Source organism: Eublepharis macularius, chromosome 5 (assembly GCF_028583425.1).
Source record: "Eublepharis macularius isolate TG4126 chromosome 5, MPM_Emac_v1.0, whole genome shotgun sequence".
Taxonomy (NCBI): Eukaryota; Metazoa; Chordata; class Lepidosauria; order Squamata; family Eublepharidae; genus Eublepharis; species Eublepharis macularius.
Window position 1 is genome coordinate 137,071,053 of NC_072794.1, and position 14,150 is coordinate 137,085,202.

At 42.3% G+C, this 14,150-nt stretch overlaps 1 protein-coding gene across 1 annotated transcript in view; it reads left to right on the plus strand.

Annotated features, from left to right (window-relative positions):
- Positions 1-583: 583 nt before the first annotated feature.
- L3MBTL1 (L3MBTL histone methyl-lysine binding protein 1) overlaps positions 584-14,150 on the plus strand; it is a 51,079-nt gene continuing 37,512 nt past the window's right edge. Inside the window, exon 1 of the mRNA XM_054980565.1 lies at positions 584-622. The gene's annotated coding sequence lies outside the window, so the exon portion shown is untranslated. The remainder of the gene's footprint in view (positions 623-14,150) is intronic.

The following is a 14,150-nucleotide window of genomic DNA, read 5'->3' on the forward strand; positions in this document are numbered from 1 at the left end:
ATCGCTGGTTCCTAGAGCGGGGAAGGTTTACACCTACACAACACCAAGACTACGGTGGTGCAACGAGTAGCTAGCCATGTTCTGTCAAGGAAGAGTGCAACTCGGAAAACAGAATTTGCAAATCCAGTGTTTGTTTTTTTAAATTGCATTTCCCCACCAACCAGGCGATAAATATATGACGGCATTATATTGAATTCAGATGGACTGACACAATGCATACTAATTTTTTAAAAGCATGTAGACACACTCAATCAAAAAAACCCTCGGTGGCTTAATGTGTCTTTTATTACCGTAATATTCTGCAAGGAAAGAAAAAAAATGGATGGACATGGAAGCAAAGCCACCGCTCAGCATAGAGAGCTAGTCGAGCGGAAGGAAAAGACGGGTTAATAGTCGGTTTAATCATATATTTATACAAAAATGGGGATTGCAGCGTGGATAATACTAAGTTCTTTCTCCCTCCCCACTCCTCTCTCTGTATATTAAATATGCTTTGCTTGTCAATTTCATCGCCCTGCGCGTTTCTGCAGGAAAGGCAGCCCCGCCCCCTGTGCGCGCAGGCGCGGCAAGCTTTAGGTTCCCGCAGGCTCAGCATTCAGTGACCACAGGCTGATTATTGTAGGTAAGGAATCAGATAAGAAAGTAATTTATAAACCTCTTTAAATCATCAAAATGCAGCTCGAAAAAAGGTCTGCTGCGTGCTCTGCAGACCTTTGCTCCGGTTTGCATGCAATGCATTGATTTGAAATTGTGACTGCCTGCTTTGGCAAGGAGATGTGCCAGTATTTTGATTATTTATTTTTTGCTAAATCCGAGGGGGACACGAATCCCTTTCGGGTTTATTTGATTTTACAAGGAACAGTACATTTTTGAAAAAAAACAAAATCAGAGACATAAGGGGTGGGGAGAAAACCCCCAAATTCTAGGAACTGGGATATTGCATGGACAGTGCAAAAATCCTAAGGGGGCTTTTTTACATGTCTCTTGCAGTTTCCATGTTTAAACGTGGGGAAGATTAATTTGAAATCACTCCCCCCCTTTTTCCCCCAATAAACATATGATATAAAAGAGTTGGCATGGAGAAAGAGGGTACTGAGATGTGTTGGATGATCTGGCGAGAGAGGGAGGGAGAAGGAAGAGAAAGGCTCGTTTTCGCAAACTTTCTCCTTCGGCTGATTTAATGTCTTCCCCCTTCCAATAAAGGGAATATCTGTTTTGTGCAACAGAATAAAAAGAGTGAGAATTCCGCCATTTTGATATTTTTTAAAAAGTAAAGGCTTTATGGATTGACGGGTTTGTAGCAGCCTCCCTCCCAGAGACGGACACAGAGAGGCAATGTGTGCAGCGAGGTGCAAATGCCTCTTCGCCACCTCTTTATTTAACATTTTGGTTTCTCGTGCGTTCAAGTGGATGTTTGCTAAGAACAACTGTGTACAGTACGGGTACTTTGCTGTGGGAACGTGCAGATAGTAGCAGTGCAATATGTCTCGTAGGGATGGCCTTCTTAGGAGTTGTTTGTTTGTGGCTTGAATTTTGGATGTGTGTGTGTGTGCATTGCTGTGTCGGTAAGAGATGGGCAAATTTTGTTCTGCACATTGAAACATGCCATTTCAGAGCCTCGCCACCTCCTCCATCTCTTCCACTAATAAAGGTTTCTGTGTGCGATTTCCAGTCCCTCTTTGATTATTTGATCTTGGGTTAGTTTGTTAGGAAGGAAGGTGTGTCAAGATTCAGTGTCAAGTGTATATTGCCCTGGGAACATTTGAGTGAGTTGTTGGTTTGCTTCAAAACAATAGTGTGAGGTGTGATCATCTTGTTATTTGTGAAAGTCAAGCAAAGAAATCATCTTTTGTAATGAACTGAAGGTGCTGGTTACTTGTCCAGTTGGGATGTGGAATAAACGGCTTCTTTGGGATTCCTACTCCTGGATCAACCCCCAGCACACTTTCAGAAATATTTTACAGGATTGTATAGGGTGAGTTACTGGAGCGTCAGTGTAGAACTCCTCATTATTAATAGATATCCCTGTCAAAATGGCTAAAAATTGAGAAGCCTATGGATACATAAGAACAACAAATACTATGAAAAACTTACTCATCTTCATCAGAAACTGAAATAATCCGGATGGCAAATGTCACGAAGGTTCAAAAAATTAGAGTACCAGCAGCCCATTTGCAGCTTACACAACCCCAAACCATCTGCTAAAGCGAAATAATGTTTTGGTCCCAAATGTCTCCTTATTAACCTTCTATGAATGAGAAACAAAGAAACAGAAATGGAAATTATGATCGTTGAATGATTGAAATTATTTTTAATATAGCACAGGAATTAGATTATGTGTTATTTGGACCATTGTATTGATGTTTTTCAAGGCATGTAAACACATTACACCAGTTGTAGTGAAATGTTATGCATTGGAAGTATGGACAACAGATTGATTTTAGATCACTGTTCTTTTTTTTTACTGCTAATGTTCTAATTTTGGGTGTGCCTTTGGACAAACAGGTATTACTAGGCATTTGTTGCCACAATTATATTTGGACTTAAAATATTTATCTCTGTCCTCCACCCCCCACTCCTCCCAGCAGCCCCATGAATTGGTTAATAGAGTGTCTGCAAAGATGGAAATGTTGACAGTTACTGTTTACCAAGTAAACATGCAAGCGTGTAGGTTTTTTTCACCCCCTCAACTTTTGCCGTGTTTCTGAATGGAGATTTTTTTGCGCACCATCTCTTGTTGTGCCATAGATTAGTGAGGTCTGAATACTGAGCTATGTCATATTGATAGGGTTTGACTGGTGATTGTGTATTTAGATTTATACCCTGTCATTTTCTAAGAGTGCAGGATAAATTGCATTACAACACAGCATGAACAGAACCTCGTTTTTGCAAAGGGCAATGGAACCACATTGCTGGCACAATATCAATAAGCTTTCAGAACTGCTTTTAGACTAGCTCTTGGGGAAAGCTGGCAGGACTTAGGGAGCATCTGGTTCAGGATGGTTCAGCTCTGTGGGATAGTAGGGTAAAATGTTCTGGGTTGTCTATATGGGGACAGGCTTGAACTTGACGAGGAGTCAGTGGCAGGAAAGAACAACCCTTCAAGGAGACTGAAGGGTCTTAGAGCAAAAAGTACATACTAAGGATGATTGGAGGGGGGAAATACTGGTATATATTTATATGAAAATACTACAAGCCTCTGTGAAGGGGGAGCTGAAGTTATTGGTACTACATGAATACTGGGCATTTCAAAAACATAGCGAAATGAGGACAATGAGTTGTCTCCGAATATAAACTCTTTAGAAAGACCTGTTAGGATTGGCATTACTCTATGTGTCACAGAGCCTTTAGTTTCAAATAAGCTACAAAATGCAAGAGGGTGAGGTTTCCACTATGGATGGAGAGCTGGTGTGGTAGAACTAGGCTTGACAGTTGAGCACTTGCAACTGTCGGAAAGTTTAGGGGGTGGGAACATGTAAATGAAGGAGAATAGGCTGTGATGTCATGGCACGAAACCAGAAGTGACACCAAAGCTTTGGCTCAATGCTCTACAGTTCTACTATACTCCACAGAGCCTTGTACCGATACGCTGGCACCAGTTCCAGGTTCTTGACAGAAGGTGACAAGATGCCTATTTCCCCCCTATCCCCGCCAGCCATTCTGCTGAGCAGTAGCAAGCTCCCAGGGCCCAGGGTGGGAGGTCTCCCCCAGATGTAATGCTTAAACTAAACGGGGTCAAATCTCTACTTGGCCTTAAACTTCACACTGTGAAGTTCACTGGGAGACCTTGGGCTAGTCATACTTTCTCAATTAAACTTGGCTGACTGGGTTCTTGTGAGGATAAAAGGGAGCAAAAGAGATTTATTTATTTACCTTTTTTATATCCAGCCTTTTCTCCCATTGGTGACTCAAAGTGGCTTACATCATTTTCCTCTCCTCCATTTTATCCTCACAAGAGCCCTGTGAAGTAGGTTAGAGTGAGAGTAACTAGCTCAAGGTCTCCCCATGAGCTTCCAAGGCAGAGTGGGGAGTCGCAGCTGGGTCTCCCAGATTCTAGTCCGACACTAACCACTACACAACACTCATCACTCTGAGCAACTTGGAGACAGGTTGGGATAAAAATGCTAGTTGGAATTTGCTTCCAGACCCACTTCAGGGTGCTGATATTGACCTTTAAAGCCCTATACAGCTTGGGATCTGCATAGCTTAAGCTACCTGCTCCCATACAAATCTACCTGAACATTATGATCATCTGTCATTTGAGGCTACATGGGTGGCAACCTGAAAAAGGGCCTTCTTGGCATCAAAACTGGGGAATTCCTTTTTCAGGGAGATTAGGCTGCCCGATCTATTATTCTCTTCTTCCAGCAAGTAAAGACTTTTTTGTTTTCTCTGGTGTTCCTGATTGACCCTCTTTCTGGTTTGTTTCACTTGTTATTTTTACATGTGTATTGTTTTTAAAGTTGCTTTTTAATGTCATTTTAACGATTCAAAGCAATAAAGGAGTTTCAGGTAGGTAACCATGTTGGTCTGCAGTAGAACAGCAGAATTTGAGTACAGTGACACCATAGAGCTCAACAAGATTTTCAGGATATAAACTTTCAAAAAGTCAAAGCTCCCTTCTCTCTTGCGATAAGGGAGGCGACCAAAGTAGAAAATATTGTAATAATGGGTGACTCCAGTTACCCTCACATTGACAAAGAGACACATTTCTAAATACCATAAAGAACTATGAAATGGAGGCAGCCCTGGAATTTCATTTTAAGTGGCACTCAAGATGTGATGTGAGATGTAAGCATTGTTGAATGAGTTGAGAAAGGTGACCACAGTGCTATTAAGCTTGACATCCGTGTATGAAAAATTGTTCCCCAGACTCCAACATGGCTACATACAGGGCTTTTTTTCTGGGAAAATAGGTGGTGGAACTCAGTGGGTTGCCCTCGGAGAAAATGGTCACATGGCTGGTGGCCCCGCCCCCTGATCTCTAGACAGAGGGGAGTTGAGATTGCCCTCCATGCCGCTTGGCGGCGCGGACAGCAATCTAAACTCCCCTCTGTCTGGAGCTCAGGGGGGGGGGGAACCAGCCATGTGACCATTTTCAAGAGGTTCCGGAACTCCGTTCCACCCCGTTCCTGCTGAAAAAAAGCCCTGGCTACATATAATTTTAGAAGAGGAAACTTATAAAAAAAAAAGAGAAAGAGAAGATTAGTTAAAAGGAAGCTGAACAGAGGGTTAGCGTTTGTAAACTGCTCTGAGTGGGCATTAAGTTGTCCTGAAGGGCGGTATATAGATCGAATGTTGTTGTTGTTATTATTATAATAATAAACATAATTTGTTCATAAATTACCTGCTAAACAAAAGGACAGGAACAATTTCCACAGATTCCTCCTTCCCACTGTAGACTTTGCTCATGTCGTTCTTTAGGATCCTGTGTGGCCAATCTCATCTGATCTTGGAAGCTTAGCAAGGTTGGCCCTGGTTAGTACTTGGATGGGAGATCACCATGGAAGTTGAGGGGCAGTACGCAGAGGCAAGCAATCACAAACCACCTCTGTTCGTCTCTTGCCTTGGAAACCCTATGCAGTCGCCATAAGGCAGCTGCCACTTGATGGTGCTTTACACACACCCCTCTGAGCCACATTTTGTGGAGATCAATGGGCTGTCATGGGAGAGGGGAAGCAGGACAATTCCATTCTGGCTCCAATCCATGGTCTGGAATCAGGGTTAAGAACTGCATTGGTAAAGTTTGTGGATTACACCAAATTATTCAGAACAGTGAAAACCAAAGAGGATTGTGAGGATCTAAACAGGATCTCTCCAGATTGGATGAGTGGGCTACAAAGTGGCAAATGAGATTCAGTGTAAGTTAATATAAAGGTAAACTGATACACATTGGGGAGGAAAAAAATCATAACTTTATGGATGGGATCTGAACTGGCACTAAAGATACTTTGGGACTGTGGAGAAAACATCTCAGTGAAAATGTGTGGCAAACGCTCAGTGGAAAAGTGTTCTCAGCATGCATCTAATTGAAAAAGGCAAAATCCATGCTAGGAACTTTTAGGAAAGGGATTGAAAATTAATTTACTTGTATAGCTGTATGATGTGGCTACATTTGCAATTCTGTGTACAGTTCTGCTTGCCCAGTCTTAAACAGGATATCATAATGCCAGGAAAGGTGCAGGAAAAAACAACAAAATGATCATGGGAACAATAAAAACTAGAGTTTGAGCCATTTCAGTTTAGAAAAAAAGATGCATTGTGCGCATAATACTAGAAGACAAGGAGACCCAGTGAATTTGAAGGGGAACACAAAACTTAACTAATTTATGATACCCATCGCACAGTGAAGATCAATCACTGTGAGTTTACATGGCTTTGAAAAAGAATTAGACGAAGCATCTATTAGTCATGGTGGATAAATGGAAACTCTATGTTCTGAGACAGAATAGCACAGTTGTTGCTGCCCAGCTGCTAGGGTTACCACCCTCTTACCTTCAAACCCAAACGTGTGTGTGGGGCGATGCCGCTTCTCCTTCTTTGCACATGTACTCCAGGAACCTTCCACTGATTCCTCTTCCAGATCAAAATAGGAGCAATAGTGGCTCAGCAGGGTCAAATTGGCCCCAAAACATAGTGACATTGCTTTGTTTGGGGCTGATACAGCCTGCTGAGCTCCTGTTACTCCCATTCTAAATCAGTGGAAGGCCCCCGGAATGCACATACGCCATTTTGTTTTGTGCTTCCAGGGCTCCAGCCAGTCTCCTGAAACTTCACTACCCTCCCAGCCAGATGAGCCAAGAGGGGTGCAGGGTGGCAGGTGGGGGTGGGGCTTCCCTCGCCCTGAGCAGGAGACTGTTAATGGTACCAGCTTCCGCTATATACTCTGTTGCCTGGCTTGTGGGCCTTTGGGTGGCATCTCGTTGACCAATCTGGCAAAAAGGATATTGGACTAAATGGATTGCTGGCCTGATCTAGCAAGGTTGTTTATATTTTCTTGTGGGGATTCATCCATAGCCACCCAGTGAGTTTCATAGCTGAGAAGGGATTTGGATCTATGTCACTTAAGAAAGAGACTGATACACTATCTGCTATATCACACTGCCTCTTACTGTGTGACAAAAGATGTGAAAAAGACGAGAGGCATCGTTGTGGCGTATCTCTAGTAGAAAAATGAAATAGCATGGAGTCTTTTTAAAAAGGCTAATGAAAACAAGCACTTTGATGCATCCTTCTTCCACTGAAAGTCTCTTTGCTCTATTCTAGATAATGTGAATGCACACTTTCTTAAACAACAAAGCAGTATTGGTCTCTTGAGGCCTTGGTATACCAGCCACTGTAGTTATATTTGAGCAGCGCTTTGAAGAATTGCTAAATTACACATGACAGAACATTGCTTTACTGTTGGAAGATTGAGTTGTATATGTAGCTACCTGAGTCTGAGTATGCGATTTTCCCTTCAATGGCCTGTGCCATATGCCATCACAGATGCTTGCAGCTGAACCCTAGCTTCTTTCAAAGGTTATATGCAATCCCAAGGCACTCCAGGCAGTATCTCTGGGAAGTTTCTATGCGCATACTCCATTGGAATTAGGGTTTCCAGGTCCCTATTCCCTCCCAGTGGGAAAGGGGTACCTGGCACTTACTGGGAGAGGACTTTGCATATACGTGAGAAGCACACTCACTCCCAGCGCTGGCATAATGATGTCACTTCCTGAAAGTGCTGTCATTGCACCTGCAGTGGGCATGCTCCTGTGCTTTGCTTGGGGCAGTTCAGCCCAATGGGGGCTAAAGTTGGCCCCTGCGAAGCATGGGAGCATGCCTGCCACTGAATACAATGATGTCACTTCCTGTAAGTGATGTCATTGCACCTGCTGAGAGTGTGCCTGCTGTACGCTTCCTCAGGAGGTTTCTTGCCTCCCGGGCCCTTCCCTCCACTTTTCTCTATGCCGGCCAGATAAGAGATGGTGGAGGGCATCTCTTATGAAACTAATCTTCTGGTTGTTGAAATGATTAGTAGGATCCAACACATTTATTCAAAATTTTATTTATTTATTATTTATTTATTTATAGTCCACATTTCTCACTGAGATTCAAGGCATAGTGTGAGATTGGTACAATCAGTATCAAGGACATTTCCATAAACAATGCCATAGGATAAATAAATACAAGTTTACCAAGACACAGCATTAGCAAGAGTCCAATACAGAGTTGAAGAAATGTTGAAACAGAGCATAAGAAATTCTAGGACATTAGACAACATAGAACTACTCAGTAGGATCATATTTGAAGCATAGTTAGCACATAAGCGCACATGCTTAAAGCAACAGATAGGATGTAAGGCAACATGGTGGTGAAGTCTATGGTTCCTAGCTCATTAGTGAAGCATCTGAGACCCCCTCCCTACAATACGGCCCTCCTATCTGAGTAAGAAGTCCTTTTGAATAATTCAATTTTGCATCGTTTGCGGAAGGCCAGAAGAATTGACCCTTTCATTTAATTGGGTAGTTGCAAGTAGTTATGTGCATAGCACTGCAACCTTAAAATGAATCCAAAATTATTGCAAATGTTTTGCTTCAGTCTTTGTCAATAAATTTTAGAACTCTGTGTTCAGACACCAATTCAGTATAGAAGGATAAGAAATATATATTGATTGCAATGACTTGTACTATGTAATCTGGCTTGAATCTCAGTGGAAAAGGCGGGATAGAAATAAAAATAAATAAAATAAATGTTCTGCAGATACTTGTGATAAGTGATACAATTCAGAATTGCAGCACCATAGATTGCCAGGCATTTTATGCATGAGGGGGGTTGAAGAATGAAGCTCTGGGCGCTGCTAACAGATGGATTTTAAAGACAGTATGAGAATGTTTATATAAAAACAGCTGCTTTTATTAAGATAGCTGCAAAGAAATTTGTTGAGATATTTCTGGAGCAGTGAAGTTTTACTACAGTAATTTGAAGAAAGCTTGCCCTGTGGCAAAGGGTCTGCTTTTCAGGAATCCTAAGTTGTCTGCATAGCTGATTCACATACTGTGGTGCACACATGTTTGATCTGCAGTTGTGAGTTGAAGTTTCTCCTCAGTTCCCATGCATGCAAATGGCCCAATTTAAATTGCTGGCATAGTGTATGTGGAGATGGGGCTTCAGCCGCCCCTTGTGCCATTTTCCAGACCAGAAACACTTGTGGGGAGGAACACGGTTTGGCCTGTTGGGGAAAAATACTTATTAACCAGGTTACATGGGGATTTCCATAGTGGTGGCCCCCAAAACCATTTCAGGCTGGGAAAACAGTGAGGGGTTGGGGGAAGAGATTAAATCCCCCCTTCTCCATGCTCATCACAGTCCCAGTGTTAACAGGGCCATCATGCATGTGGAAGGAGAGCATGCAGCTCATGCCTGACTCTTACACAGTCTGGGGACCCCAGACCCAACCTGTGTACTCTGTAACTTGTGAAACGAGCCTGTGGGGTGGGTCATTCTTGGGATGAACATATGAAGCTGTCTTATACTAAAAGTATCACTGGTCTTTCTAGCACAGTGCTAGCAGCTCTGGCTGGTAGCAGCTCTCCAGGGCCTCAAGCATAGAAGAAGCTTTTCCAGTACCAGTAATGGGAAGAAGAGAACCTGGATCTTCAGAGTTCACTCTGCTTATTTAGTCATGGGCCGTCCCATGATAACACCTGTAGTTGTGGTTATAAAGGCACATAGCTGTTGTATTTCAAGGCAGGACAGTACAGAGAGCTCAGCCCTGTTTACATTTCTAAAAGCAAATGCCCTTGAACTGAGATCAACCCAAAACTGGTTACTTCTGAAACAGAGAAAGTATTAGCAAAGCTTTGAGTACTCTTGTTCTTTAACAGGAACATGAATTAAGCAACTTGCTCATGGTACATAATCTATACCATATGTGCTAGTTAGAGAGAGGCACAAAGCATAGTGTGGAACTTAGGCCCTTCTCCCTCCTTGCCCACTGTTTAGCCTCTCACTCGCCCCAGTTTTTGAGACTTCATCAGGAATTGACCCTGTGCTTCAATACTAGCTTGGGGTGTAGAATATCTGGAATTCTTGAGATGTTGAATTGTGCATACAATAACACATTCTGAGAACTGAACACTCCTCCTTCATTGGTCTACTGTGAAAATAAAAGTTAATGTACATTACCACATTGGTGTAGTGAGAACACAAGCTTAGTGGCCCTCATGATGAAGTGATCTTGTAATTGCTTTGCATGAGCACAGTTTGAAACTCAGCCCTCATCTATCATCCCATTCTTCAACCTTTTAGTGGTTTTGTAGCAGTTCAGTTAAGTTGGGTCAGAAAGGTCTTGCATCATCTACCATTTGCATTACCTCTGCTAATGGGCATACTCCACCAGTAACTTCTCAGGATCAAACCTCATGAAAATGGTTACTCCACTGAAGAATGTTTTTGTGGATTATACCCCTCCCCAAATACTTAGGTGGAAGAGGGGGCCTTGTTGCACAGAAGATGCAAAGATTAGGCCTTCCCTTCATTCTTTTGCTACCTGTAAGCTTAGGCAAGGAAGAGCATGCATTTGAGTATACAATTACAAAAAGCCTGTAGAAACAAGGTAAATTGCTAGAGACCACATACCTCTATACTGGCTTACCTCTTGGTAGTTTGGTCCGGAGGTACTTGTTAGTGGTTATCTGACTCTTCTTCTAGAAGAAGAAAAATGCCTCTCCCACCATTGGCTCTAGACATGGGCACTAACCGGAAAAACAAACAAACTAGGAGGTTCAAGCTTCATACAGTTTCATGAACCACAGACTTTCACGAACTTGCCCCAGTTCCTGAACCGATTCATGAAAACATCACTTCTAGGGCTGCAGAAGGTCTGCAGAATAGGGGTGTGAGCTTCCAGTTTCCCCCTTTTAAATACCAGCTGCTTTTCAGCTGATGGGAGGGGAATCCTCATCAGCTGAAAAAAGCTGCCAGCTGTTCTGCTTCCCATGTTTGAAGAAGTTTGCTTTAAAAGCCAGGAAAGGGCTAAATGGCTGGTTTTCCCTTCCTCCTTTGGGGAATGCACACACACTCCCCCCCCTGCAAGAAAGTGTAGCATTGCTACATTGTAGCATTACTGCACTTTCCTCCTGGCTTTAAAAGCCAGGAAAGGATTAAATAGCTGCTTTTCTCTCTCTCCAAGGCATGTTTCAGGCTTTGCAAAGAGAAAAAAAAACCCAAGCGTTTTGCACATCCCTTTGGAAACAAAGTGGCAGGGAAGCTGCTACTGCTTCCCTGCCACTTTGTTTCCAAAGGGCTGTGCAAAACGCTTGTTTTTTTTCTCTTTGCAAAGCCTCAAAGATGCCTTGGAGGGAGGGTAAAGCAGCTATTTAATCCTTTCCTGGCTTTTAAAGCCAGGAGGAAAGTGCAGCAATGTTACAATGTTGCGATGCTACAGTGCTACAACGTTGCTACACTTTCTTGCCTTTGGGGGAAAAAAGAGAGTGTGTGCATACTCCATGGGAGGAAGGGAAAACTAGCCATTTAGCCCTTTCCTGGCTTTTAAAGCCAGCAGGGAACAAGCAAACTTCTGCAAACATGGGAAGCAGAACAGATACGGAAACACTTTAAAAGTTCCAGCCGGCATTTGAAAGCAGCAACACTTTTCTTGCACACAAGAGAACTGTTGCTCCTTTCAAAGGACAGAGCTTTTTTCAGCTCATGGGGGATTCCCCTCCCATCAGCTGAAAAGAGGCCTGGTGCACACCTCTTCTGAAGAAAGCTCATCTCCGGTTGCCTAGGAAACTGATTGATCAGCGCCAGGATGTCTGCAGTGATGAACCAAAAATGAACCAAATGACCCAGCCTAAAGTTTGTCCTGGTTTGTCAGAAATGGGCTCTGATACAAACCACAAACCGGCCAGATTCGTGATGAATTTTGGTTCGCATTTCAGTTCGTGCCCATCTCTAGTTGCCACCTGTACAATAGGAAGAAAGAAGTTGAGAGTTCATGAGTGAAGTGTAAAGTATTATTAAAAGATGTGAAGATACTGAAGAAACCAAAACCTTGGATTCCTTTTCAGTCTTTCCCAGGGATTTCAACAGAAAAAACAAAATTTGGGGAGTGCTAAAAAAAACAAACCTGCTGTGATTATTTTTACCCTTTTGGAATGAGATCAATGCTTTTAAAGACAAGGTTTTACTCATTCAGTGTGAATATGAAGATCTTTATGTAACACAGTCTACAACAGTAGAGAGTAATAATGCCAGTGTGTTCTGCAACCATACACTGTATAATATTTATTTATTGCTTAAATGTAATTAACTTTGTCCCACAAAATTCTGTATAAGAATGATATACTATTGAAGAGTTCAGTATTCAGACTTATGAAACTATGTCCATCCAAATCATTGTTCTCCGGCCGTGAAAGCCTTTGACAATACATTGTTATTCTTGTTTACTACAAAATCTGTAGTTTCTGTTTTCAACTTTCCCCCCCTCTCTCTGGGAACTGTTGCAGCATTGGTATATTTACAAGTTTGTTTATAGCTGTAGCCACCTTTTGGATCACAGCCCACAGTATAAGAATTAATTCTGACTTGCACAGAATGGCCATTTCATGTTCATGAACTCTGGTATCCATATAGAAAGTGAACATTCATCTCTAAGATAGTTATTGTTAGAAATGTGTTATACAATTGTATGGCTCCTCCCCCTCCAGTTTGCATACGTTGGCTTTGTGCATGTGTGCATATAGTAACAGTCTTCTAAATGCATCATTGAACGTGGCCATGAACATCCTGAGTCAAAAATATAATCTCAGTCCTCACTGGAGCTGTGTTTTCACAACACTATGCCAATATTGACAACTTGCAATGGTTTCATCACATAGCCACATTTTTTTAAAGTTTGTTTGAAATAAGTGCTGGTGTATCCCACAGGAGCTTACCAGTTATAGTCTTAAAGTGTCACACCATACACACAGACCCACAAGTTCCTGAGGGCCAACATCCCTTTATGGCAACCAGCATTTGTTCCAATGAGATGTTGCTCAGAGCATATCCTGCTGATGGCTCATACATGTTATTCTGTTCTCACCTGAACCCTTCTATGGCCTCTTTACATGTTTCTGTTGCCCTCCAGTGGTCAAAACACCTGAGGCTCCACAGTTCTGTTGATGCCAAGTTTCTGACTGGCTTTCCAATCAATTAGCCTTTTTGAAGAAGCAAATCAATACAAATCGTTGTTACCAGGGTCTGATTAGACAATACGTTAAACATGAGTTGGGTTGAAGGAAACTCACATTGTGCAGCTGACACCTTTAAAATGGGGTGATTGACTCCTGAGTGTGCATGGAGGCAAGAAGAGTGTCCTTGTTTCCTCCCTTCCACCCTGCAAACTTTCACTAATAGAAAAGGACTGTGGGGGAGGGCATGTATCTTACTGCCAGTTCCATGTGTCTCCTTGGCAGACCATTCCACTTATAGTACATGCCACTCTGATCTCCTTTGATCTGATACCTTCTCTGGCTTGTTTACATGCCTTTGTGGCCCTGTAGTGGTCAGAAGAATACCTGAAGTTCCATAGGGCTGATCTTGAAGAGGTCCTTGTATTTATTCAGAAAGTTTATATGCCACCTCTCTAGAAAAAACTGCTTGAGTTAACAATATAAAAGCAATAAAACAATTAAGATTCAAGTTCAAACACCAATGCAAATAATGCTAACTGAAGTAACCAAAAATTGTCTCAGTTCAGTGGTCATAAAACTATCTGCAATGTGAACAATATAAAGCTACGTAAAGATAAACTTCTATAAAACAGGTAGAATAGAAGCCAAAAACAATTTTAAAAATTAGCTAAATGGTGCAGTAAAACTCAGTTAAAAGCATGAGCAGATGAAAGTGTTTTGACCAAGCACTGGAATGTCAGAGATTAGGTGCTGGGAGAACCTTTTGGAAACGAGCATTCTCAGAATGAGATACCTCCTGTGAGAAATCCCTGTTTTCTTGGCTGAACTCTTGGCCAGGTATTTTTAGGTCAGTAGCTGTGTTGGTCTGTAGTAGAAGAGCAAGAGCTAAGGCAACTCTGCTTCTCTAAAGCCCTTACTTTGGAAATCTGATTGGTCTTTAAGGTGCTACTGGACCCACATCTTGGACAGGTATATACATCTGGAGGCATC